The 24,489-nt window shown below is 41.0% G+C and overlaps 1 protein-coding gene across 2 annotated transcripts in view; it reads left to right on the plus strand.

Moving 5' to 3' along the window:
- The first annotated feature begins 2,191 nt into the window (after window positions 1-2,191).
- The window catches only part of LOC133404772 (plexin-B1-like), a 102,976-nt gene continuing 80,678 nt past the window's right edge, over window positions 2,192-24,489 (plus strand). For both annotated transcript variants that reach the window (XM_061681041.1, XM_061681051.1), the window contains exon 1: window positions 2,192-2,487. The gene's annotated coding sequence lies outside the window, so the exon portion shown is untranslated. The remainder of the gene's footprint in view (window positions 2,488-24,489) is intronic.

Raw genomic sequence — 24,489 nt, forward strand, 5'->3', positions numbered from 1 at the left:
CAAGGTGTACTTTTTCATCCACAGATGAAATGATTATGAATATAAATAAGTATTGATGTAAAACAAAATCTGATGCTTTATATACTATTTGAGTCGGTGCGGCGGCGCGATTAAAAGCCGGAAATGTCTTTTCATCGTGAGGGAAAGCTTCTGTGCATTTAGCTGTAAACTGTCGCTAGCCTTTAGCTCGGCAGAGGGCAGCAATGTTGATTTATTTATTTATTTTATCTTTATTGCAATGGACAACGGTTTACAATACAAGTGTGCAATACAACTTTAAACTTAACTAAAATAAGAGAGGGGAGCAATGCAAAGCAGCAAACAGCAACCATTATATATCATCAATCCCAGAATAGGTTGCGCACGCACAAAAATTTTTTTTATAACTTAAAAAAAAAGATAAATATGTGACACTATATTTCAAAAGTAGATGAGAACCACTGGGTTAGATGCATCAATAAATCTTACATGCGTTTTTGGAATGTGGGTGAAAACCGTAGTCCCTGCTTGCAAAAAATAAAATAAACAAGCAAAACACAGAGAAGGGAAGACCATGCAAACTGTACACAGGAATACTCGAACTGAGATTTGAAGCCCAAATCTAAGAACTGTGAGCCTGGTGTGCCAATCACCCATCCACCATGCTCCTCTTATAATACAGACAAGTGATTTACAAGTGAAGCTTTCCTTGTGGGTGGAAAACAGCCCAATGCTAAAAAAAAAAAAAAAAAAAAAAAAAAAAACATATTACTGTAGGCAGCTTTGTAATATATTGATTAAATTGCTAAAAATGAATACTGATTTTCAATCAATAGGACAAACCTTGACAGTTCTGAAGACAATATTTACGAGACCTGACATGCCCAGTGAAAAAGTTGTATGTACAAGCAAGCAAACACAGCATAAAGTATTTTATGTGAAGGAAAATCAAATTCACTTTTACAAACTCTTCATCATGACAATAACTGACAGTTATTGGCCTGCTTAGCTACGCAGCAGGCCAATAACTGGATTTTCTGTGGCAAGAAAAAAAAGGACCGAGCATTTCACTTTCGTTTGGAGATCAATCAACTTCTGGCCAGCAGGGGGTGACCACAAGCAATCTTGAAAATGGCAGCGACCAAGACAGGTTCTTTTCCTCGATCACTTCAGCATCCATGCTGACTGGGAGCTAAACTTACTAGCTGTAGGAATAATTGCTTCCATTTAATCTCAATTACCTTCTATAAGGAAAACCTTTTTTTTACCTTTAACATTATAAAAGTTACTAAACAACACTACAGCACATATGTACTACCTAACCTCGTTTTTTAAAATTATTATTATTATTATTTTTTAAGGTTTCATTTCTTTATGTCCACAGAAGTCCATAATGAGGATGCACTATTCATACCACACACAAAGCTCAAATGCCTAGCTCGCTCAGGCAAATCAACGCAGAAAGACATCCTGATGACCCTTTCAAAATATAAGACCTTTGTGGAGCCACTGCCTGTGACAAGTTGATTTTATGATCTACAACAAACACATTTTTATAGTCCCACCCTGTAAATAGTGTGAAATTAAAAAAAAAGAAATATCATGGTGTATTTGCATTCATGATAAATATATTAAATGTAAATATATTACAACCCAGTTTGTGGAGCCACTGCCTGTGACAAATTGATTTTATAATCTACAACAAACACATTTTTATAGTCCCACCCTGTAAATAGTGTCAAATAAAAAAAAATTAAATATCATGGTGTATTTGCATTCATGATAAATATATTAAATGTAAATATATACAACCCAGTTGCTTTTCCGCCACATACCGGAAATGTGGTGCACTGACATCGTGAAATATTTATTTAAACCTAATGGAAAGCAATTACATCAATTTTTACTAAATAAATAACAGCTTCTCTTTTTTAAGCTATATTCATACATTTTAACGGATTCCATTTTATTAGTTTTGTAACTCACAGATTTATGCAGATTTTAAGGAAACGCAATAAATAAATTGTAAAAAGTATATTATTTTAATAAAATTAAATTGCTGCAAATACTTAAAAATAACTATGCCATAATTAATTTTTCTGAGTGTATAGTATAGTCTCTGTCAGCTAGGATTTTATTTTGACAGCATGATATGTAGTTTCCTGTCCCGCCCTATCTTTCTACGTGCGCCTTTATTCAGCTTTTGGGGTCCTCCACCTCACTGGCTGGACTAGTGGACGACTCGCAGTACAGTAAACCAGCTTGACCAAACACTGCTTTGGTTTCTGAGTAAACGCACGCAGTCTTAGACACCGGAGTCTGTTTCTCACTAGTTAGAAAGCGACCTGTCTTTAGTTAAAAAACCAAACTGAGCCGACGATAGAGGCGTCTATCACCGAGAGAGAGCCGCAACGTGTCTTGAGGAGGTGGATCTACTGTGCGAGTTGTGCCTCGAGGTGAGAAGTGAGCCGCTGTTCGACTCAGTGACCTTCTTCGCCCAAATTACAGGTAACTTCACCGCCTACTCTCGTTTGAAACGGAGAGTTAATCAGGAGAGTAACTTTTAGCATCAGTAGTTAGCAAGCATTTTCCCCAACTCTTAGACCACCTGGTCTAGTTTTTGTGTGTGGTTCTTTCATGCCGTCTGCTACACGACTTTGACACTTTTATTTGATTTATTTAGATTTTTTTGTTTTGTTTGTTTTGTTCAGCGTTTTCTGGCAGGTCCCTCGAAACAAACGGAATTGTTATTGTATCTTTTACCGTTTCGTGATCTTGGGCATCTTGTGCACGCTCAGCCTCACATCCCTGCATGGACTCCCTCTTTTGTCAGTTGACAAAAGAATGTGTCAGGCGGGTGCACCAAATACCAAAATGCCTTATGCCTTGTTCACCTGCTAACAGAGTCTTCTGTGCATTTGCACCACTGCTAAGTTACGCCCCAGTTGCAAACCCAGAAATCATAGCTTTCACTCACTGTCGAAGTTGATTTAGTGGTTATTACAGTAAAGTATTTACTTTTCAATTGTGCAATCTGGAGAGTGTGTCGCCCCCTTCCAACAGGGGTGTGAATCGCATAGTAGCTTGCAGATGATAATGTCAGTTCCAATTTGATAAATGCATATTGGAAATTTAGTACATCATTATCTATGCAACTGATGACAGAAACATTTTCACAAGTACAAACTCTTCTTGCACACTAAATAACACATTGATTATCCGCCTATTCCTGCTGACTTTGGGCAAGAAGGGAATGACATCCTGGAATGGTCGCCGGTCAATCCCAGGGCATATACAGACAAACAACCATTGATATTCACATTGACACCAACAAAGAGCAGGGGTGTCAAACTTTTTTCATTGTGGGCCACATTGTAGTTGCCCTCAGAGGACCAGTTATAATTAAATCGGCCGGTATTAGTCCTTTAAAATCGTCAATCTGCCATTTTAGTCGATCTTTGACAATTTTTTTTTTTTTGTACACATTAACTCAGTATTGCAACATAAGATAATGATATTCAAAATAAAATGGGCACAAAAAAGTCTGCCTATTTTTGCAGATTTTTCTATCTATTATACAGTGGAACAAATTCTAAAGGACAAAGTATTGTAAAACAGTCAAATGTTATGCCACGAATTCATATCTTTATTGCTGTAAGTGTTAACTGACCAAAAAAGTAAGTTGTTTCATGCATTATGTATATTTTTTTAATTAATCAGCCAATTAAATGGTGACCGAAATTTTAGTCTGACAAATATCGGAATCGGCATCGATCTGAAAAAAATCTATATTGATCGGGCCCTAGTTATAATGGTAAAAACACAAATGTAAACTCGCTACGGGTATAACGGTACACCAAAAATCATGGTTCGATATACATACAGTACATTGGTTTTAAGCTCATTGTCATGTCCACAGAGGGTGCAGTGAGGGAACAAAATGCAAAAACAAACTGCTTATACCAGGGACATATTTCATCGCATTTAATATACAACATCCATCCATTCCATCCATTTTCCATACTGCTTATCCTCACTAGGGTCGTGGGCATGCTGGCGCCTATCTCTGCTGACTCTGGGTGAGAGGCGGGGTACTCCCTGAAAAACTGGTTGCCAGCCAATCGCAAGGCACACAGACAAACAATCATTCACACTCACAATTAACCTACTTAACATACAACATCAATAGCTTCAATCTTTTTTATTTATTTATTTATTTATTTTTTTAAACAAAAGTGCAACATTAATACCTTTTCTTTAAAGGTAATGAATGTTCAACATTACAGACAAGTGCAACAATAACAGTTTGAAGAGTGAGCCGTAATTAGTATGATGTAAAACCACTAATAATAGCATTTGTTAATTGTTTTGGCTCGCTCTGAAGGGCCTGGAAGAGGCTATTTAAGTGCTACTGGAAGTTGCATTTGTACTGCGTGAGTCTAAAAAAAAACCCTAACAAACAAAACATATGGCTATAGTAGGGTGGTCCTTATTTTCAAACTTTTGATTTTTCATCAGCAAAGGCCTGGATATGGTGTGAAACCATGAGAAAACACCTCCTGTGAAGTTTCACATCGATCGGACATATTTAAGAGGTGTCCCAAAGCCAATTTAGCGCAGCAGTCTAAAAAAAGATGAAAAGTTAACTTTTGTTAGATTCTTTTTGAAAAATGCACATAAAAGTTGGGTTCAAAAGACTCATTAGGGGTGTAAAACGTGGAGAAAATAAATTCTTGTCACTTATGTTCTGTGTGAGAACTCCAATACCCGTCCCATTATATCACATAATTTCCCCTGCATTTGGTTATTATAACCTTTATGGTTAGTTTTGAACAGAAGTCAAGGAAAAATTGTAAAGCTTTCGCAGGCAACATAAAATGAAATAGTGGGCCGGATCTGGCCCGCGGGCCTTAAATTTGAAAAAAGGATTTAGTCTTCTATTAACCTAACGCATTTTTTTGGGAATGTGGGAAGAAGTCGAAGAAAACCCATGCAAGCATGGGAAAAATATGCAAACTCCACAGAGGTGATATTCAAACAAAAAAGCCCTGGAATGTGAGACAGACTACAGCAGCTAACATTTAACTAAAAAAATAAACATTGGAGAATATAACTGTTTTTTAACAAAGCTCAGTATGTTATCAATTCATCTACTGTCAAATTTTACATTGTAATTCAAAGTTTAATGGAAAATGTAACCACCCAATTTTGACCTGTGTGCATCAATCAAACTTGATTTAATGAAATTAGATTTTTTTTTTTTTTTTTCAAATTTATTGTTAGGTATTTAAGATATATAAGTTTGTTCGCACTTGGTTTATTTATTCAAACTAAGTATGATTGGCATCATTCTTAAAGGAGTTATTTTGTAACCATTGGAAGTGTTCAATCTCATCGAATGGCAATGACCTATGGGGTCCCTCAAGGGTCAGTTCTTGGACCCCTCCTGTTCTGCCTGTATATGCTACTCTTCGTTCAAAATCTTCAGAACTTTAATTTTGACTATCATAGCTATGCAGATGACACACAGTTATATCTAACAATGTCTCCAGATGACTACAGTTCAATTGAGGTGTTGTGTCACTGTCTTAAACAGATAAATAACTGGATGAGCCAAAATTCTCTTCAATTAAACCATGACAAAACTGAAATAATTGTTTTTGGCAATGAAGAAAAGCGGATTGGCGGCACGGTGGCCGACTGGTTAGAGCGTCAGCCTCACAGTTCTGAGGACCCGGGTTCAATCCCCGGCCGCGCCTGTTTGGAGTTTGCATGTTCTCCCCGTGCCTGCGTGGGTTTTCTCCGGGCACTCCGGTTTCCTCCCACATCCCAAAAACATGCATTAATTGGAGACTCTAAATTGCCCGTAGGTGTGAATGTGAGTGCGGATGGTTGTTTGTTTGTATGTGCTCTGCGATTGGCTGGCAACCAGTTCAGGGTGTACCCCGCCTCCTGCCCGATGATAGCTGGGATAGGCTCCAGCACGCCCGCGACCCTAGTGAGGAGAAGCGGCTCAGAAAATGGATGGATGGATGGAAAAGCGGATTGCTGTTAGTGTAAATACCTGGAGTCACTCTCTTTAAAAAATTAAGACCTAGTCCGAAACCTTGGTGTTCTGATAGATTCCGACCTGACTTTCAACAGTCATATCAAATCAATTACTAAAACTGCCTTTGACTATCTGAAGAACATATCCAGATTGAAGGCTTGCATGTCTCAAGCATACCAGGAGAAGCTCATCCATGCTTTTATCTCAAGTAGACTTGACTATTGTAATGGTCTTCTGACTGGACTCCCTAAAAAGAGCATTAAACAGCTGAAGTTCATTCAGAATGCTGCAGCTCGGGTTCTGACCAGAACAAACGGGTCAGAGCATCTTACTCCAATTCTAAAGTCTTTAAAATCTATTCTAAAGCTGACTAGAAGCCAGTGTAAAGTTCTGCTACTGGTCTATAAATCACTAAACGGTTTAGGTCCTGAATACATGAATGAAATGCTAATGGAATATAAACCTAGTAGGGTTCTGAGATCGATAGGTCAAATCGTGGAGCACAGAGTCTAAAGCAAACATGGTGAAGCAACATTTAGCTGTTATGCTGCACACAAATGGAATACGTTGCCAACAGAAGTGACATCAGCCCCAAGTGTGCATGTTTTTAAGTCCAGGTTAAAAACTCTTCTTTTTTTTTTTCCCCCATGCTTTTTGGAGCATTTCCACTTTTAAATATGTCTTACACTGTACGGTGTTTTAATTGTATTTTAATTTTTTTCTCTTTGTTTTAAATGTTTATAAGCTGTTTTTGTTCATTGTTTTAAAATGTTTTTAATCATGTAAACCACATTGTGTATGAAATGTGCTATATAAATAAATTTGCTTTGCTTAAGACTTAGCTACAAACAAAAAGAACAAAATGAAATGTATAGCAAGTAGTGGAGCAGCAAATTGTTGAAAACACAAAGCAAACTTATTTTTATTCATAGGACAGTACATGGAGGAGAATACCGGTATTCACAAAACATCCACATACACAGTCAAACTGTATCACTCAAATCACTATTCTGCACCTCATGTGCATATTTTGTATTGATGTTATTGTTTAATAATGAAAATTATTTTTTTATACGATGACTCAGTCAATGGGATAGTCGGTAGAATAATCGACTCTAAAAATATTCATTAGCTGCAGTCCCAATTTGAAAATTCTCTGTCATAGATTCAACAGAAAGCAGTGTGTTGAGCTGCACCCTACCACTACTGTACTATCTTTGCAACTGGTACCCCAACAAATAGGTACCTAAAATTATAGGGTAGAAAATTGGTATTTCGGGTTTCTTTCTAAAATGTCAACTCAACAGAACTCCCCTCTCCTTTGGAATCAAATGTCTGTCAGTTGTGGTAAAATGTAGCTCTAATGTATACTTTAGGACTAATTATTGGACTCCAATGTTGCCAGGACAAAAAACAAAACCCTCCAAAGGATGCAAAAGCAGGAGCTTTCGTATTACCACCCTAATACGTTGTTGTACCTCTAAACTTTCATTGATGTGGGCACTTAGTGCTGATTTCCATGCAGTCAAGAACATGGTACTCTAAGTTATTTGGGGAGGCCCAAAGATTTATGGATTATGTCTGCTTTGCAAACTTTGTAAAGATTCTTGTCGTGACATATGCCACCTCTAGCGCCTCCTCAGTCTGCCTCTTTCTCTGCTCATGCTCAGGATTTTTCTAGCTTACAGACACTTGGATAGGTGGCCATCTGCTAGCCGAGAGTCGCTTCCAGAATTGCTATATCACATTACCCACTCTTGACTAATTTAAAGGATATGAATAAAACTGCATGTTTGGGGCCTCATCATGAGTGACTTTTGTCAGAATTGGATTCAGTCCATGTCCGTCGTTTTTGCTATTTCAAATGCTTGGATGGCAACCAGATTTTTTCATAAGAGTATGACAATTGGCTCTTCCTTGTATGCAGAGCCTTTGACATTATTCTGCAGTGCCGTTGTCAATAGGTGGCATGCAGGAAGTGGTTTGGTTACCATCTGGACCTCCAACCCCTGAGACACACCACACACACAGCAATAGGTTGAAAGGCACTTAAACTAGCAGCTGGTCACTGAAAAGTGATGCTCTGCAGCTGAAACGACGATATTCTAGGGCTTTCTATTAATCATAAAAGTAAGAGTGTGGAACCCTGAACACAGCAGTCAACTGGCACTTATAATTTATAGTTGCCAAGTCGGACCGGCTGCTTTTAAGCAGCACCAGGACAATGAATAATATGGCGTCTTAATGCTTTTGGAAAGAGACACCAAGTAAACCCTCCTTTGCATCTGTTCAGTCTCAGGTATCACTTGAGGGCATTCAAAATGTTTTTGTGGTTCATACATTTTATCAGATTTTCTGTCTGTACAGTCAGGAAATACATTGTGACTTTGGGGAAAGCCATGCAAATTATTTATTGAAGAATTCTGGTGATCATGTGGAATTTGATCAGTCCGACTTGTGCATTGTCGGCATTGTTTTGAGTCAATAATAAATAATATGTTAAACTATTTTGAAAGGGTCATTTCGTTTGCCTAAATTGGCTGCTGTATGCAAGTGAACACAGTAAGCATGTCAATATCTGCATCCCCACAACTTAAGTAGCATCAGGGAATTTGGCTGTTGGGCTGAGTCGAGTAGGTATATCTCATTGAGGACAGCGGAGATATTCCTTTATTTTCAATGATCTGCACAAAAAAACAACATTCTTTGTTCAAGGCTGTCAGGAATTGTTTTTTTAAACAAAGTAATAGTGATCGGTTGTTGTCTGGAAGGCCAAAGTGAACAGGGAGGAGTGGTTTGAGAGAAATTATGTGTCAAACAGTTCAGTCAACCAATGGAATGTTTTTATTTTTTTTTTTAGCTATACGCTATTAACAATACATACAGAAGACCAACAGAAATTATGATTATGTTAAAAAGTTGCCTGATATTGTTATCAGATAACTACAATAGTAATTTACGGTAACTGCATCTTAATTTCCACTCTCTTCAGGCATAGGAAATTTAAATGCTCATACCTCAGTGATCAGAATCAGAATCATCTTTATTTTCCAATTATGTCCAAAAAACACAAGGAATTTGTCTCCGGTAGTTGCAGCCGCTCTAGTACGACAAACAGTCAATTGACAGAGAACACTTTTGAGACATAAAGACATTGACAAAAAAAACAGTCACTGAGCAGTAAAGTCCTCGAGGACTTAGAGCAGATCGAATGACTAATATTGCAATAGTCCGGTGCAATGACCATTGTGCAAAGGGCGCCGAGACTTCAATGAGTGTATGCAGTTTAAAGTGACGAGTAGCGCGATAATCTGGGACAATGTTGATTGTGCAAATGTTGCAGATACTCCTCAATCTGTGGGCAAATGGAGCAGATGCTATTCTGGCATGAGTGGCCAGTATTGGTCAACAACAGATATGCAAATAGTGCAGCGTGGCGAGACTACTACAGTTAGTGCACGAGTAATATATAATTGGCCCCACAGAAATGTGACAACGAACTCAAGTCAAAAAATGTATTCGAAATTCAATTTGTATCATGATTTATGACGCACAGTTCGATACAATAGTTGAGTCACACTTACAGCAAATAGTCTGGGTCTAGACTTTACACCGATCTTATCGGCCGAAAATTAGCATTTTATGCTGATCGGCTGATTTTTTTATTACAGAAAGTTAGCCCCTATTATTTCTGTCATGTTGTAATGTTGGTTTGACCTGACTGATTAGAATACATGACCTGACTAGAGCAGTGATTTCCAACCTTTATGGAGCCAAGGCACATATTTTACAGTTGAAAAATCTCATGGAACACCAACAAACAAAAATGTCACAAAAAGTGGATACATTAATTACTTTATGTACTTCCTGCCATCTAATAGAAGACCATTCATTTGTTCTGTCTGTCACTATGGCTTACTGACATAAATAGACGAAGGAAGATATATTTATTGTAAATAAAAAAAATTTGAGCAATTAAGTAAATGAACCAGTCATTTAAATCGACACTTTGCTCTATCTTGCGATCGGTTATCGTTTTTTTAAACCCGCTGATCGGTACCAAGAATCCTGATCGTGTAAAGCCTATCTGGGTCTAGTTGACGACACGGTTTCCATTTCTGTTTTCAACCGGGTAGCCAAAATGCTCGTATACTGCTGACATAGGTGAGCTTGAAAGGTCACCAGATTCAGGTTTATTTGTAGTACTTCCTCCACTCTCCTAATGCAGTTGAACAGCACTAGCATTAGTGCTAGCTACAGTTTTGCTCACTCTGGTCAGATGACTGTCACTGGAAAAAGTAGTCCCATAACATGCAATTGAAGGACGCTTGCTGAAGAAATTTGTCTTCATTCTAGACTGATGGTTTTTTTTCCCAATATACTTCAAATACTAATTATAATTACAATTATATTAAGTTTGGTAGCATTCTGAGCTCAAATGGCTGCATCTGGATTGGAGGCACAAACTCTGGGAGTTGATTGGCGCGTGTCGCTGTGGTGCCATTTAAAAGATGACAGGTTGGTGTCTTAGAGTATATCATGATTATCGATTTTGATACTGTATCAGAATCAGAATCATCTTTATTTGCCAAGTGTGTCCAAAACACACAAGGAATTTGTCTCCGGTAGTTGGAGCCGCTCCAGTACAACAGACAGTCAATTTACAGAACACTTTGGGGACATAAAGACATTGCATCTTTTTGCACAATTGTTTTTTGTCAGAGTCCTCTAGCACTTAGAGCAGTTCGAATGACTAATATTGCAATAGTCCGGTGCAATGACCATTGTGCAAAGGGCGCTGAGACTTCAAGGAGTGTATGCGGTTTAAAGTGACGAGTAGTGCGATCATCTGGGACAATGTTGGTTGTGCAAATGTTACAGATACTCCTCAATCAGTGTGCAAATGGAGCAGATGCTACTCTGGCATGAGTGGCCAGTATATGCAAATAGTGCAGCATGGCGAGACAACTACAGTGAGTGCACAAGTAATACATAATTGGCCCCACAGAAATGTGACAACGAACTCAAGTCAAAAAATTTCCAGCTTGTTGTAATGGAATTATAGGTTAGGTGTTTAAGAAGTTGATCGCAAGAGGGAAGAAGCTGTTGGAATGTCTACTAGTTCTAGTTTGCGTTGATCGGTAGCGCCTACCTGAGGGAAGGAGCTGGAAGAGCCGGTGACCGGGGTGCAGACGGTCCGAGAGGATTTTGCACGCCCTTGTCTTAGTTCTGGCAGCGTGCAAGTCCTCAATGGTGGGTAGGGGGGTACCGACAATCCTTTCAGCAGTTTTGATTGTCCGTTGCAGTCGGAGTTTGTCCTTTTTTGTAGCAGCACCAAACCAGACTGTGATGGAAGAACACAGGACTGATTCGATGACCGCTTTGTAGAACTGTCTCAGCAGCTCCGGTGGCAGGCCGTGCTTTCTCAGAAGCCGCAGGAAGTACATCCTCTGCTGGGCCTTTTTGAGGACGGAGTTGATGTTGGTCGTCCACTTCAGGTCCTGAGAGATTGTAATTCCCAGGAACTTGAAGGTCTCGACGGTTGACACAAGGCAGCTGGACAACGTACAGGGCATTGTTACAGCCCTAAGTGGAATACAAATTAGTCATCCCTTTTGTTGGTGAGCGGTTATGATTCCTTTGTACTTGTCTTCCAGCTTTAACAAGGGCCAATGTAATTGCATGGCAAATGTCCTGATAAAGAGCCATGAGAACCGTATTTTCACGATCATAAGGCGCAATTAAAAGTCTTAAATTTTCTTCCATCGTGGATGCGATGGATGACAGATGGCGAACACAGCTTTACTAAGACTAGGAGGCAGCGGCGGGCGAGTTACGCCACCATTTGTGAATGGATTGTGGATGTTGGGCTAACGTCTGCTTGCACTGTTGTTCAAGCTTTCGCACGCCAACGAGACTGACTCGAACCTGGCGTGTTTGATTGAGAACTTGCCCAGCTGTTCATTTCGGATACAGAACATGAGGACTTTGATGGATTTGTCAATCTAGATGCAATAAGATAGTACATCGGTCAGATCTCCTTGTGTACGTGTTAAATACAGAAATAGACCCCGTAACTGAGACTGCGCCTTTTAATACGGTGCGCCCTATGGTCGTGAAAATACGGTAGTTGAAGTTAGGTATGTTTATATATGTCCACTGTGAGAATGTGCATGTCAGATCTGAGTATTAGAAGTATTTGGGGCGTTAACCTATCAGTCCTTGCAGCAGCTGGTGGTCTTGCATGGTGCATTCTTCTCTTATGGGTGTTTGTGCTACAGAGGGGTGTGGGAGTGAAGAATTTGCTTTTGCTGGAGCAGTACCATGGCCACAGGCATTACTGGTTAGATAAGGAGATGCTGAAGTCATGTTTTCTTCCCCTGTCCATACCACTCAAGCAAAATGCCCCTCAAATAGTTGATTCAGATATGAACCCTACTGTATCTGCTTCCTGGGTTGGATGTAAAGTTTTAATTAAGTCTGTGAGGGTGTTGGCTGACTGTCACATTGGCAGCCTAATGAATGCCTCTTTTCATGAGCTGCAAGCTTCCATCCACTGTACTTACATGCAAATCCCCAACAACCCATCATGTTGACTGTATAGAGGAATACAGGGAAATTCACTCACAGATATACTGTGCTGGGTGCAGAGAGTCATTGTTCAATGTTTGTCAGCATTTCTTTAACTTTTTTTGATCTTACAGTATGTCGAGTTTATTGTTGAAAATCAAATCCAATTACTCGGTCTAAAGATGAGCAACGTGACATCTGCTGTGGGAAATTGAGCTCCATCCATGTAGACCTCCACTATGGCAACACCTACATTGAAATAGGCATTAAAACAGGAATTCATAACATCCCATTACAAATATTATTTAAAACATTACAATTGATTAACTTTCCCCATTGTTGATCAAGGAAATGTTATCAGAATTGACCTTCCCCAGATCATATCTGGATTATTTTCTCGCAATATTAGGGTTGCTCTGCCCATGTAAGGTTTCAATAATCTGAAATACACAGTGGAAGAGCTGGGCTGTAGTCATCAGACAAAATAATTTGCTGTGAAATGTTACTCCAGGACCACCCAGAGAACTACAAAATTTAGTCTCGAGGATATTGTAAATATAAAAAAATAAACACTAGTGTCCTGCTACGGTTTATGCCAAATCTTTTGGTGTTTCTGCTGGTCTGACCACTATTGCCTTTGAACTAGAATCCATTTTAAATTTGTTCGTGTGCATTGTTAGAATCTAATTACTTTTCGGTTACATTTAATAAGAAATATACACCCCTCTTTGTATTTAAATCTAATGCAACATGGTCAAGTTGAAACCTTAGTAATGTAATCCACTTTCAAAAATCTAATCTATTTACAGCAGGACAGAAGAAAAAGTAAGAGTGTGTGGTTCTGTGATACCAAATGAGCCCCTCAGGCCCAACACGTGCTTTTGCCTTTCCCCTAGCTCCTGTCCCTGTAGGCGACACTCTAGAGATTCTCAGGTCAGCCTATAACCTAAACCTCTGAAACAAAACCCTCGAGATTTTAACCCTCCCTAGTCCCTATGCACCACATATAGTATATTCACCAACAAATGATCATTTAAATCAGGCATGGACAACTGGCACCCCCCGCATGCAGCATGCTGCGCTTCATTGTCTTATCAGATGTTTCTCAAGATCTGAGAAAGTAACCAGATTTATTGCTATGTGAAATAATGCTGCGTTGCTGAGAAAACTGCGTTTGTCACAGTCAAATTTGTTTTGTCTGATTGACAGAATTTAACAATAATTAAGAGCAATCCATTATGCTCAATGTCTGTACTGTAGTCCCTTTAGTTATTTCCCCACGCAAGTAGTTGCCAGAATCCAGGAACGTAAACCTGCTTCCCCCAAAGCCTTTGGGCCCTAATACCCACTGACAACCCCCAGGACAGTTGCTTTTGCAAAACTATGTCAGCGATCAGACTGACTAACAGCTGGAGAATTCCATTCTATCAAGAAATACTTTCATTGCATTTTTATGACTTGGTGGTACAGGCAGCTGTCAGTCATATTAATTACAGAACCTGAATGACACTCCCAACAATACATAGCCGACATGAAAATGAATTATATTTTCTACCAAGCATCACAAGTATGTGTAAGTAAGTGCCAGTGTAATCGATATAATTTGCACAAGTGTCAAGGTAAAATCCTGGGAATTGATTGATCAAGCAAACCCAGCTCAACTGCTTTATTCTCCTGTCCATATACCGAATGGATTTCGGATTATGAGTTTAAAGCTGGTCTTCAGGCCATGGTTAAGTCTGCTCTACTCAAAGCTGACTTTGGGACCTGCAGGTGTTGCCTATTCTGAGGAGATTCATTTGATCCTTATGTTTAATAGCAGCAAAGGGGATTTGAGAGCGTCAATCTAGATGCAATAAGATAGTACATCGGTCAGATCTCCTTAGGCTACTCAGGAGAAGAGGATGAAGAGGAATCCTTTCACCTTAGGGCCACATCTGTCTTGGATCCTTGTTAAACCATGTTCTTGGCATTAATTCTGGCTGGTCGCTAATGTTAGGGTTATTGGAGATCTGCATTTAGTTTTTGGCTGTTTCTGTGTCATGATAAATATTGCTCTTGTAAAAAGACTTATTTGTTCTTGTACTTCCTGTGATATGTGCTGACTAGTTTCCTCAACTGTTGGAGGTATACTTAATTGTGACTGTTTACCAAATACAGCAGTTAACAATTTCTTGTATGTTTAACTCTTCTTGAGAGGATTATTGTAATGTTTACACTGTAAAATCAGCTTACACTGTATTTACTTCAATAAAGCCCTCCCAAGTCTTCCACTTATTAATGAAAAAGTTGTGGGGAAAGTAATAAGGTTGATGATTAAACTATAAAATCTTCAATCTGCCCGCCACCCAGTATGAAATCAACACTCAGCCTTTCCCTGGTGGCATCTCAGCCTCTGCCTTAATTGAAAATTCCAGCAAAAACCTAAAGGCTTTTTTCTTTTTTTTTTTTTTTTAAATTGAAAAACAAAAAAACTGCACAATGTTTCACTAAATAGTACAGTTTTGTTTAAATCAGAATTTCTTTGTTGTTTCAATTGTCAAAGGTTTTGCAGGATAATGATGCCACTTTTTGTCACCCTTCTGTTGGTTTACCAACTGCAGAGTTACAGCACTTAATGGGTGGATGATGCCACTTTTTGGCACCCTTCTGTTGGTTTACCAACTGCAGAGTTACAGCACTTAATGGGTGGAACTCGACGCAGCGATGTAGTCTGATAATTAGTCACCAGTATTGGGAGACAAACAGGAATGGAACAGGAAGAACACGATTCACATAGCTCACACAGTTTTCACCATCCCACCTACATAGCCTGTGATGGTTATTCAAACCATATCAGGATTTCCAACTCCAAAACCTGCTGTGGCGAACTGCTCTGAACTGTTGCACTTTCTGGAAATGTGTCATCATATTTCATGCTGTTTGCACAAACAGCATATTACATAAATACTAACATTCCACCCCTCCTTGAGCTGTCACCTTATCGTGGTGGAAGGGTTTGTGTGCCCCAATGATCCTAGGAGCTAAGTTGTCTGGGGCTTTATGCCCCTGGCAAGGTCACCCATGGCAAACAGGTCCTAGGTGAGGGACCAGACAAAGCACAGCTCCAAAAACCTCTATGAAGATGAAAAATTCAGGAAGACGTTTTACCTTGCCTGGACGCGGGTCACCGGGGCCCCCCTCTGGAGCCAGGCCTGGAGGTGGGATTCGAAGGCGAGCGCCTGGTGGCCGGGCACAGCCCGAAAGGGTAACGTGGGTCCCCCTTCCCATGGGCTCACCACGTGTGGGAGGGGACATATAGGGGTCATGCAGTGTGAGCTGGGCGGTGGCCGAAGGCAGGGACCTTGGCGAGCCGATCCCCGGCTACAGAAGCTGGCTCTAGGGACGTGGAATGTCACCTCCCCGATCAGAACCCGAGCAGTGTTCTGATATTGGACTTCTGTGCTCATCACGGATTGTCCATAACGAACACCATGTTCAAGCATAAGTGTGTCCACACGAGCACTTGGCACCAGGACACCATTGGTCGCAGTTCGATGATTGACTTTGTGGTCGTGTCATCGGACTTGCGGCCGACTACACTCTGGTGAAGAGAGGGGCGCAGCGGTCAACTGATCACCACCCGGTGGTGAGTTGGCTCCGATGGTGGGGGAAGATGCTGGTCCAACCTGGCAGGCCCAAACGTATTGTGAGGGTCTGCTGGGAACGTCTTGCAGAATCCCCTGTCAGAAGGAGTTTCAACTCCCACCTTCGACAGAACTTTGCTCACGTTCCGGGTGAGGCGGGGGACATCGAGTCCGAGTGGACCATGTTCCGCGCCTCCATTGCTGAGGCGGCCGGACGGATCTGTGGCCGTAAGGTGGTCCGTGTCTGTTGTGGCGGAAATCCCAGAATCCATTGGTAGTCCAACTGAAGAAGGAGTCCTATCTGGCTTTTTTGGCCTGTGGGACTCCTGAGGCAGCTGATGGTTACCGGCTGGTTAAGCGGAATGCAGCTTTGGTGGTCGCTGAAGCAAAAACTTCGAAGTTCGTTGAGGCCATGGAAAAAGACTTACGGACGGGTTCAAGAAAATTCTGGTCCAGCATCCGGTGTCTCAGGAGGGGGAAGCAGTGCACCAGCAACACTGTGTATAGTGGGAATGGGGCGCTGCTGACCTCGACTCAGGACGTTGTGATGCTTTTTACAGATGATGTGGTTCTGTTGGCTTCATCAAGGCGTGATCTCCAACTCTCACTGGAGTGGTTCGCAGGCGAGTGTGAAGCGCTGGGATAAGAATCAGCATCTCCAAATTTGGTCCTCCAGTTGGAAAAGGGTGGCGTGCCCTCTCCAGGTCAAGTATCTTGGGGTCTTGTTCACGAATTAGGGAAGAATGGAACGAGAGATCGACAGCTGATCGGTGCAGCATCTGCAGTGATGCAGACTTTGTATCGGTTCGTTGTGGTGAAGAAGGAGCTAAGCCGAAAGGTGAAGCTCTCTATTTACCGGTCGATCTACGTTCCTACCCTCACCTATGATCACGAGCTGTGGGTCGTGACCGAAAGAACAAGATCCCGGGTACAAGCGGCCGGGTACAAATGAGTTTCCTCCGCAGGGTGACCGGGCTCTCCCTTAGAGAGAGGATGAGAAGCTCGGTCATCTGGGAGGATCTCAAAGTAGAGCCGCTGCTCCTCCACATCAAGAGGAGCCAGATGAGGTGGCTGGGGCATCTGATTCGGATGCCTCCCGGACGCCTCTCTGGTGAGGTGTTCCGGGCATGTCCCACCGGGAGGAGACCCCAGGGACGACCCAGGAGACGCTGTAGAGACTACGTCTCTCGGCTGGCCTGTGAACACGTCGGGATCCCCCCGGAAGAGCTGGTTGAAGTGGCTGGGGAGAGGGGAGTCTGGGCGTCCCTGCTAAAACTACCGCCCCCACAACCAGACCTCGGATAAGCGGTAGAAAATGGATGGATGGATTGACTAACATTCCACTCATTCGAGCAGCACAACAGCCATTTCCGTACAACTGTTGTGATTATTATTTAATAACTTGTCATACCTCATTTATGGGAACCTTTTTTTCCCTCACTCTTCCCCCTCCACTCCTCTCATTCATGCGTATATATTGTCTTACTTCGGCTAATCTTCATTCCTCTCCTTTCCAGTGCATGTCTCCACCTTTCTAACTGTTCCTCCACCTGCTCCCTGCTTTCACTGTAGATCACAATGTCATCTGCGAACATCATAGTCCACGACGACTCCAGTCTAACCTCTTCTGTCAGCCTATCAATCACCACTGCAAACAGGAAGGGGCTTAGGGCTGATCCCTGATGCAGTCCCACCTCCACCTTAAATTCCTCTGTCACACCTACAGCACACCTCACCACTGTTCTGCTGCCATCATACATGTCCTGTAGTATTCTAACATACTTCTCTGCCACTCCAGATTTCCGCATGCAGTACCACAGCTCCTCTCTGGGTACTCTGTCATAGGCTTTCTCTAGATCTACAAAGACACAATGTATAGCTTCTCTGTACTCCTCGATCAATACCCTCAAGGCAAATAAAGCATCTGTGGTACTCTTTCTAGGCATGAAACCATACTGTTGCTCGCAAATACTCACTTCTGTCCTGAGTCTAGCCTCCACTACTCTTTCCCATAACTTCAGTGTGTGGCTCAACTGTATTCCTCGATAGTTCCCACAGCTCTGCACATCACCCTTGTTGGTTAAAATGGGCACCAGGACACTTTTCCTCCATTCCTCAGGCATCTTCTCAACCACTAGAAATTAAAGATAAAAATTAACAAAAAACTGGGTTTGTAACTAGGTTTATTGTGATACCTTTTTATCATGTTTACTTTTTACACGAGTAACAATTATCAAAACATGAGATGCATGAGGCACATCTGCAACTCTATTTATTATCGTATTACCGTCTTCATTCTTTTCTTAAATTTGAGTTTCTGGCTTTAAGTTTCCATCCATCCATCCATCCATTTTCTGAGCCGTACACCCTGAACTGGTTGCCAGCCAATCGCAGGGCACATAGAAACAAACAACCATTCGCACTCACAGTCATGCCTACGGGCAGTCATGCCTACGGGCAATTTAGAGTCTCCAATTAATGCATGTTTTTTGGGATGTGGGAGGAAACCGGAGTGCCCGGAGAAAACCCACGCAGGCACGGGGAGAACATGCAAACTCCACACAGGCGGGGCCGGGGATTGAACCGGGGTCCTCAGTACTGTGAGGCTGATGCTCTAACCAGTCGCTCACCGTGCCGCTTTAAGTTTCCATTGCAGTTTTTTTTTTGTTATTTTTTTTATTTTATTTTATTTTTTTTAAAGCTTCAACTAGCATAGGGTGTATAATAAACACTAGTTTGGACAACAGCTAAAAATGGCTCAAGCAATTTAGTGCATTTTTCAACCAATATAACACTCATTGCTAAAAAGACCCCTAACAGTAAGTCTTACAGTTGACTTCATGGTCTTTCTTGGTTATAAACCGATGGTAGCGGCTCACTGTGTGTCTATCTCTACTCCAGATGGGGTCCTCAGCCTCCCACCAGAATCAACACTATGCTTATTATTCTAATGTCATGCCTTCACATGAAGGTGGGTGACAGAAGCTTGAAAAATAGAGCAGAAGTTGCTTTTATATTCTGCGGGTGTGTGTTTAGACTTGGTAGGGGGCAGTTTAGCAGCTGGACAAACAGACTTGATTCAATTTCTGCTCCGCTAGAAGACCACTATGGAGTCTGAGGAATCACATGCACTTTCTTCACACACAAATCTTGAGAAACTTAATACAAACCAAAACCATTTTAAGTTATAAGATTTACAAAAATACATACATGTGTATTAAATCCATTCTTTTATCATTTCAATTGAGGCAAGACAAACTGTAAGGTGCATGATAATATTGATTTAATTGTTGCTAAAACAGCAGATTCCTGAAATAACAACAACCCTGATTTATGATAGATTTAAATTGTGTGTGTGTGTGTGTGTGTATATATATATATATATATATATATATATATATATATATATATATATATATATATATATATATATATATATATATATATATATATATATATATATAGTTAATGTGTTGTTTTAACAATGTTCAAAGGTACAAAATATTACCATGTTCAACAATTCAAATCAAAGTCTTTGCTCATTCATCCTAGCCAAGGTACTGCAACAATCACTTGGCATGTATCTCTTTACCCATCATGCCTTTTTTTCTGGCTATATAAAACTTTCTCTCCCCCTCCTCATACTGAGCCAAATCTTGAGAGGCCAAGTCTGTATACCCTGTGTCCCTCCCAGCTGCCTTTTCTTTTTCCAGGGTGCACAGTTTGACCTCAGTTGCCCTTCGATTTGTGTGGTGTCAGCCAATCAATAGAAACTACTATGGGCCAGTGTCAGATGTTGAGTCTGCTAATTGAAACCAACAACAAGCCACAGTGTACAACAATGAGCATTTTTGGGCACATGTATGTGTCAGGGTGATTAATGAGGAGGATGGAAAATCTGCCGCATTCACATGGTGATCCCCAGTCATGAGCCTTTGTTGGGAATGAAAAGCGACAACAACAAATCACAAACACCATTTGAAGGAGGTATTACATTGTGATTAGGAAGATATCCTTATCTCTCATTGTTCTAAACTGACACTGCTTGTCAACTGCCAGAAATTAATGGTTAACTTTTTTGTTGTTGATTTGTTTGAGCACCATTTTAGAGTATTGGTAAACTCATCATCAAGGGCATAGCACTATATTCTATAGCCCCCATACGGCACCTTCATGGAGGGCCACCTCCAAAAATATTTGTTGACGGGGTGGGGCCTGGAAGACAGCCAGCCCCCCCCCACATGCTCAGGGCCCTCGGACAGTTGTCCCCTTTTCCCCCCAGTTCGACGCCCCTGCTCATCATTATTTTGGAGTGCAACGCTGCAAGAATGATGCTCGTGTTGCTGGAAAATTGTAATTCTAATTTGAATGCAATATATCATTGCTGTATCTATTTTCCACATTATTTTGAGTTCTCAAAAAATAATATTTGTCATATTCCCCTACATGAATGGTTAAAAGAAATTAAAAAGGTTCTAATATTTATACGCATCTAGGTATTTCCATTCACATTTGTTTTGAAGACGAGTGAAAATGCAAAATGGTGAATGAAAAAGTATTAGCTCTTACTTAGAATTAATAGCCCTTTTAAATAACACAATTGCTCCTCAAAAGAAAAAAGTGGCACATGGTGGTAAATGTGGCACACTGTTCTCATTGGACAGTGACAATTTTATATTTTCGATACCTGTGAGAATATTTTGACGGTGTTAAATATAGTAATCGACTAAATTATTTCAGCAGTAATGAGTGTTATTAGCATTAGGACTCTTTACTAAGTTAAAAAAAAAATCCCCAATATTGATGTTTTTGTTGCATTGAACACGAAGGGAAAAGTCTGGTTTCAAAGATAATCCTAAACATCACTCAGACTCCTCCCATTAATAATGCATCCCTGAGCATCAGGTCTGACATTGGGTGTGCATCCAAGCCTTTATTCAAATATTCAGCATTCATGCCAGGTGACAGTCGGAGCCAGTTCTACCGCTTTCTCAAGTTGCATGACATACATGTATAGGTTCATCTTGTGTGGAACAATTTTAATTCAACATGCCAAAAACAGCATTGAGTATTATTAAAATAAAAATAAATATTACATTGCATAGCCGCAGGTTTACACAATTCCCATTAATTTTAATGTTGTACCAATAAAAGACACTTAGTTTATAAATGACACCTTAGAATGGTAAGTATACTCATAAAATTAATGAAACCCAATACATGTGCTGGATAATACATCCATCCATCCATCCATCCATCCATTTTCTGAGCCGCTTCTCCTCACTAGGGTCGCGGGCGTGCTGGATACTATCCCAGCTGTCATCGCGCAGGAGGTGGGGTACACCCTGAACTGGTTGCCAGCCAATCGCAGGGCACATACAAACAAACAAACAACCATTCGTACTCACAGTCACACCTACGGGCAATTTAGAGTCTCCAATCAATGCATGTTTTTGGGATGTGGGAGGAAACCGGAGTGCCCGGAAAAAAACCCAGGCAGGCACGGGGAGAACATGCAAACTCCACACAGGCGGGGCCGGGGATTGAACCCGGGTCCTCAGAACTGTGAGGCTGACGCTCTAACCAGTCGTCCATCGTGCTACCCTGGATAATACAGTTTTCTTGAAAAATACAATGGCGGCACGTTAGTCCACTGGTTAGCACATCCACCTCACAGTTCTGGGGACCTGGGTTCAAATCCGACCTCGCCTGTGTGAAGTTTGCATGTTCTCCCCATGCCTGTGTGGGTTTTTTCCGGGTACTCCTGTTTCCTCCCACATCCCAAAAACATGCATGGTAGGTTAATTGCTGACTCTAAATTGCCTGTAGGTGTAAATGTGAGTGTGAATGGTTATTTGTTTATATGTGCCATGGGATTGGCTGGCAACCAGTTCAGGGTGTACCCTTCCTCTCGCCCAAAGATAGCTGCGATAGCTCCAGCCCGCCCGTGACCCTCGTGAGGCTCAGCGGTACAGAAAATGGAAGGATGTACATTTCAGTTCACTTTAGATTAACATTGTCAAAGAATTAACGATATTGGGGGAAAAAACTTTGAACCAAAGGCAACTGGACTTGTTGAAACAAGTTGTATCTGTCGTGAGTCACCCCTCCACAAGTCCATTTTTATGCAACTGTTAACACACAATACGAAACAAGTGACATTATGAATGCCAATATTTTGTCCAACTCATGAAGCTCTGTCGGAAACATCAGTGTGCAATAATTTAAAAAATAATTTTTGTTTCCCTGTCAGGCTGTCCTTGCTGTTTCCAAAGTCTCTCAGCTCATACACTTTCACTGTTTTTCTTTCCTTTTTATTTCTTATTCTGTCTTGGTTAAATCCCCAGGTTTGATCAATCATTAATGATCCCAGGTGTCCTAAGACCTCATGGGACATTCTAATTTGCTAGCTAGTCCTTATGTAGACTGCTCCACTCAGTGTCTCTCTTTCTCTCACAAACACACACACACGCACGCACACCTTCTGCGTCCCAAGCCCCTCCTTGCTTTTCAAGATCAGAGTTAAACCATATTGCGGTCCCAAATCTCCCTCTCCCCTTGGCTCTTTCTTATCGCTGCTCTCTTTCACCACTGGATGAGGGGACCGGCAGCCTCATTTAAAAAAGCAACGGGGTTCCCTAAGCCATTAGCCGTATTCGTGTTGGGTCCATGCCCATGCCCTTTTTGAACAAAGACATCTTGATGCTTCCTGAGCAGTTTGGTTGGCATTTGTCAGGCCTGACCAATTTGTAGTCCTCCAGGCTTTTGGAAATGTGGTCTGTGGTGGCAGTGCACCCGATTGATAATACATCTGGTATTGACGCTGTCACTTTGATTATTTGTACTGTGATACAGCCTAAGGGTGTTCAATTACTTTATTTGGATCAACTTATAAGTGCAGTAGAGGCAAACTACAGCTGACTGTGACATTGGTGGCCATTCATCGTAAAGAGATGACGGGTAAATGAAAAGGGTGTTGTCCTTGTGATTAATGACATCTCGAATCCTCTGCCTGCTTTCCTGTGGGTTTTATCAGGTGTTTAACCCTTTGGCAATAAATCCTTTGTCTCCCCATCACAATCACACACATCTGAGCTTGAACATAGCCAAGCTCCTCTCATCAATCATCTTTTGATTTTTTTCTGTCAGCAATTCACATAGTGGGGCAATGTCGAATGCGAGTGTTACTACACCGTGTGTGTGTGTTTTTGTGTGTGTGTTGCACATTGAGCAAGATGGAGAGAGCACAGTCTATTAAGCATTTGACAACTGAAGACCTCCCACTCAAAAGCAACCTGCTAAGATTGTCCTCCCTGTTCCAGACCCAGGAAGCTGAGGAGGGTGGAGGTTGGGTTTGAAGGCGTGTCTCTGGGGGCGTTCTTTTACTTACTAATGAAGCTGTCTGTCACTCTGCTTGCTGACAGAAGGCCAGAATGTCATTCCCACCCACATCCACCCCAAAATGCCAGTCATTTGTCAATAGAAAAGTAAGAGGAAATGAGATTGAGTCAAACTGATTTATTTGAACATGCAAAGGGGTTTTCTTCATTTAGCCCCAACAACACATCCATTGTGATGTGTTGTAATGATCTCTAACCAGAACATAATTATTCAGTCGTCTTACATTTATTCATCTTGCATCCTAATATACAAGCGTTCAACGTTCGTTCGAATTCTTAAAACCTTATATTTTGTATGCCTTGTAAGCCCTTCATTACTGACTTTTGGGAACTTTTGGGTTCATTACTAGTGTAACTTAAAAACTACTCACTTGAATTTCTTGAAGCTTTGTTGTAGTGGTGTTGCATAAGCAAAGAATGAACCGTTGAATTTCAGAAAGGAAACAGGGGATCCAGGAAGTATTCTTTAATCGTAATGAAAAAAAAACCCTCAACCATAGAAGATGGAGGATATGACCTATAAGACACGGACATTCTACCTTGTCAGGTCTGTTGTTTACGGAGTGCCTTCCAACCAATTACCTACCCATCATGTATCTCAACTCTCCTAAATCTGCAACATCATGATGTATTAGTGAAATATCCTTGACATAAATATTTTGTTAATAATTGCAAAGTTGTTATAAACTCATAAACCAACCATTCTACCCTCAAGAAATGACCACTCTGTAACCAGGACGAATGAAACAGTAGCTTCCCAATAAACCTTTGAGGGCTGTTATGTGCTATCAACAATGAAAGGTGAATTACAAACACCCATCACTGGTGCTCTTTTGAGGGATGCAGCAGGATTATGTCTGCATGG

Source organism: Phycodurus eques, chromosome 1 (genome assembly GCF_024500275.1).
Source record: "Phycodurus eques isolate BA_2022a chromosome 1, UOR_Pequ_1.1, whole genome shotgun sequence".
NCBI classification, from domain to species: Eukaryota; Metazoa; Chordata; class Actinopteri; order Syngnathiformes; family Syngnathidae; genus Phycodurus; species Phycodurus eques.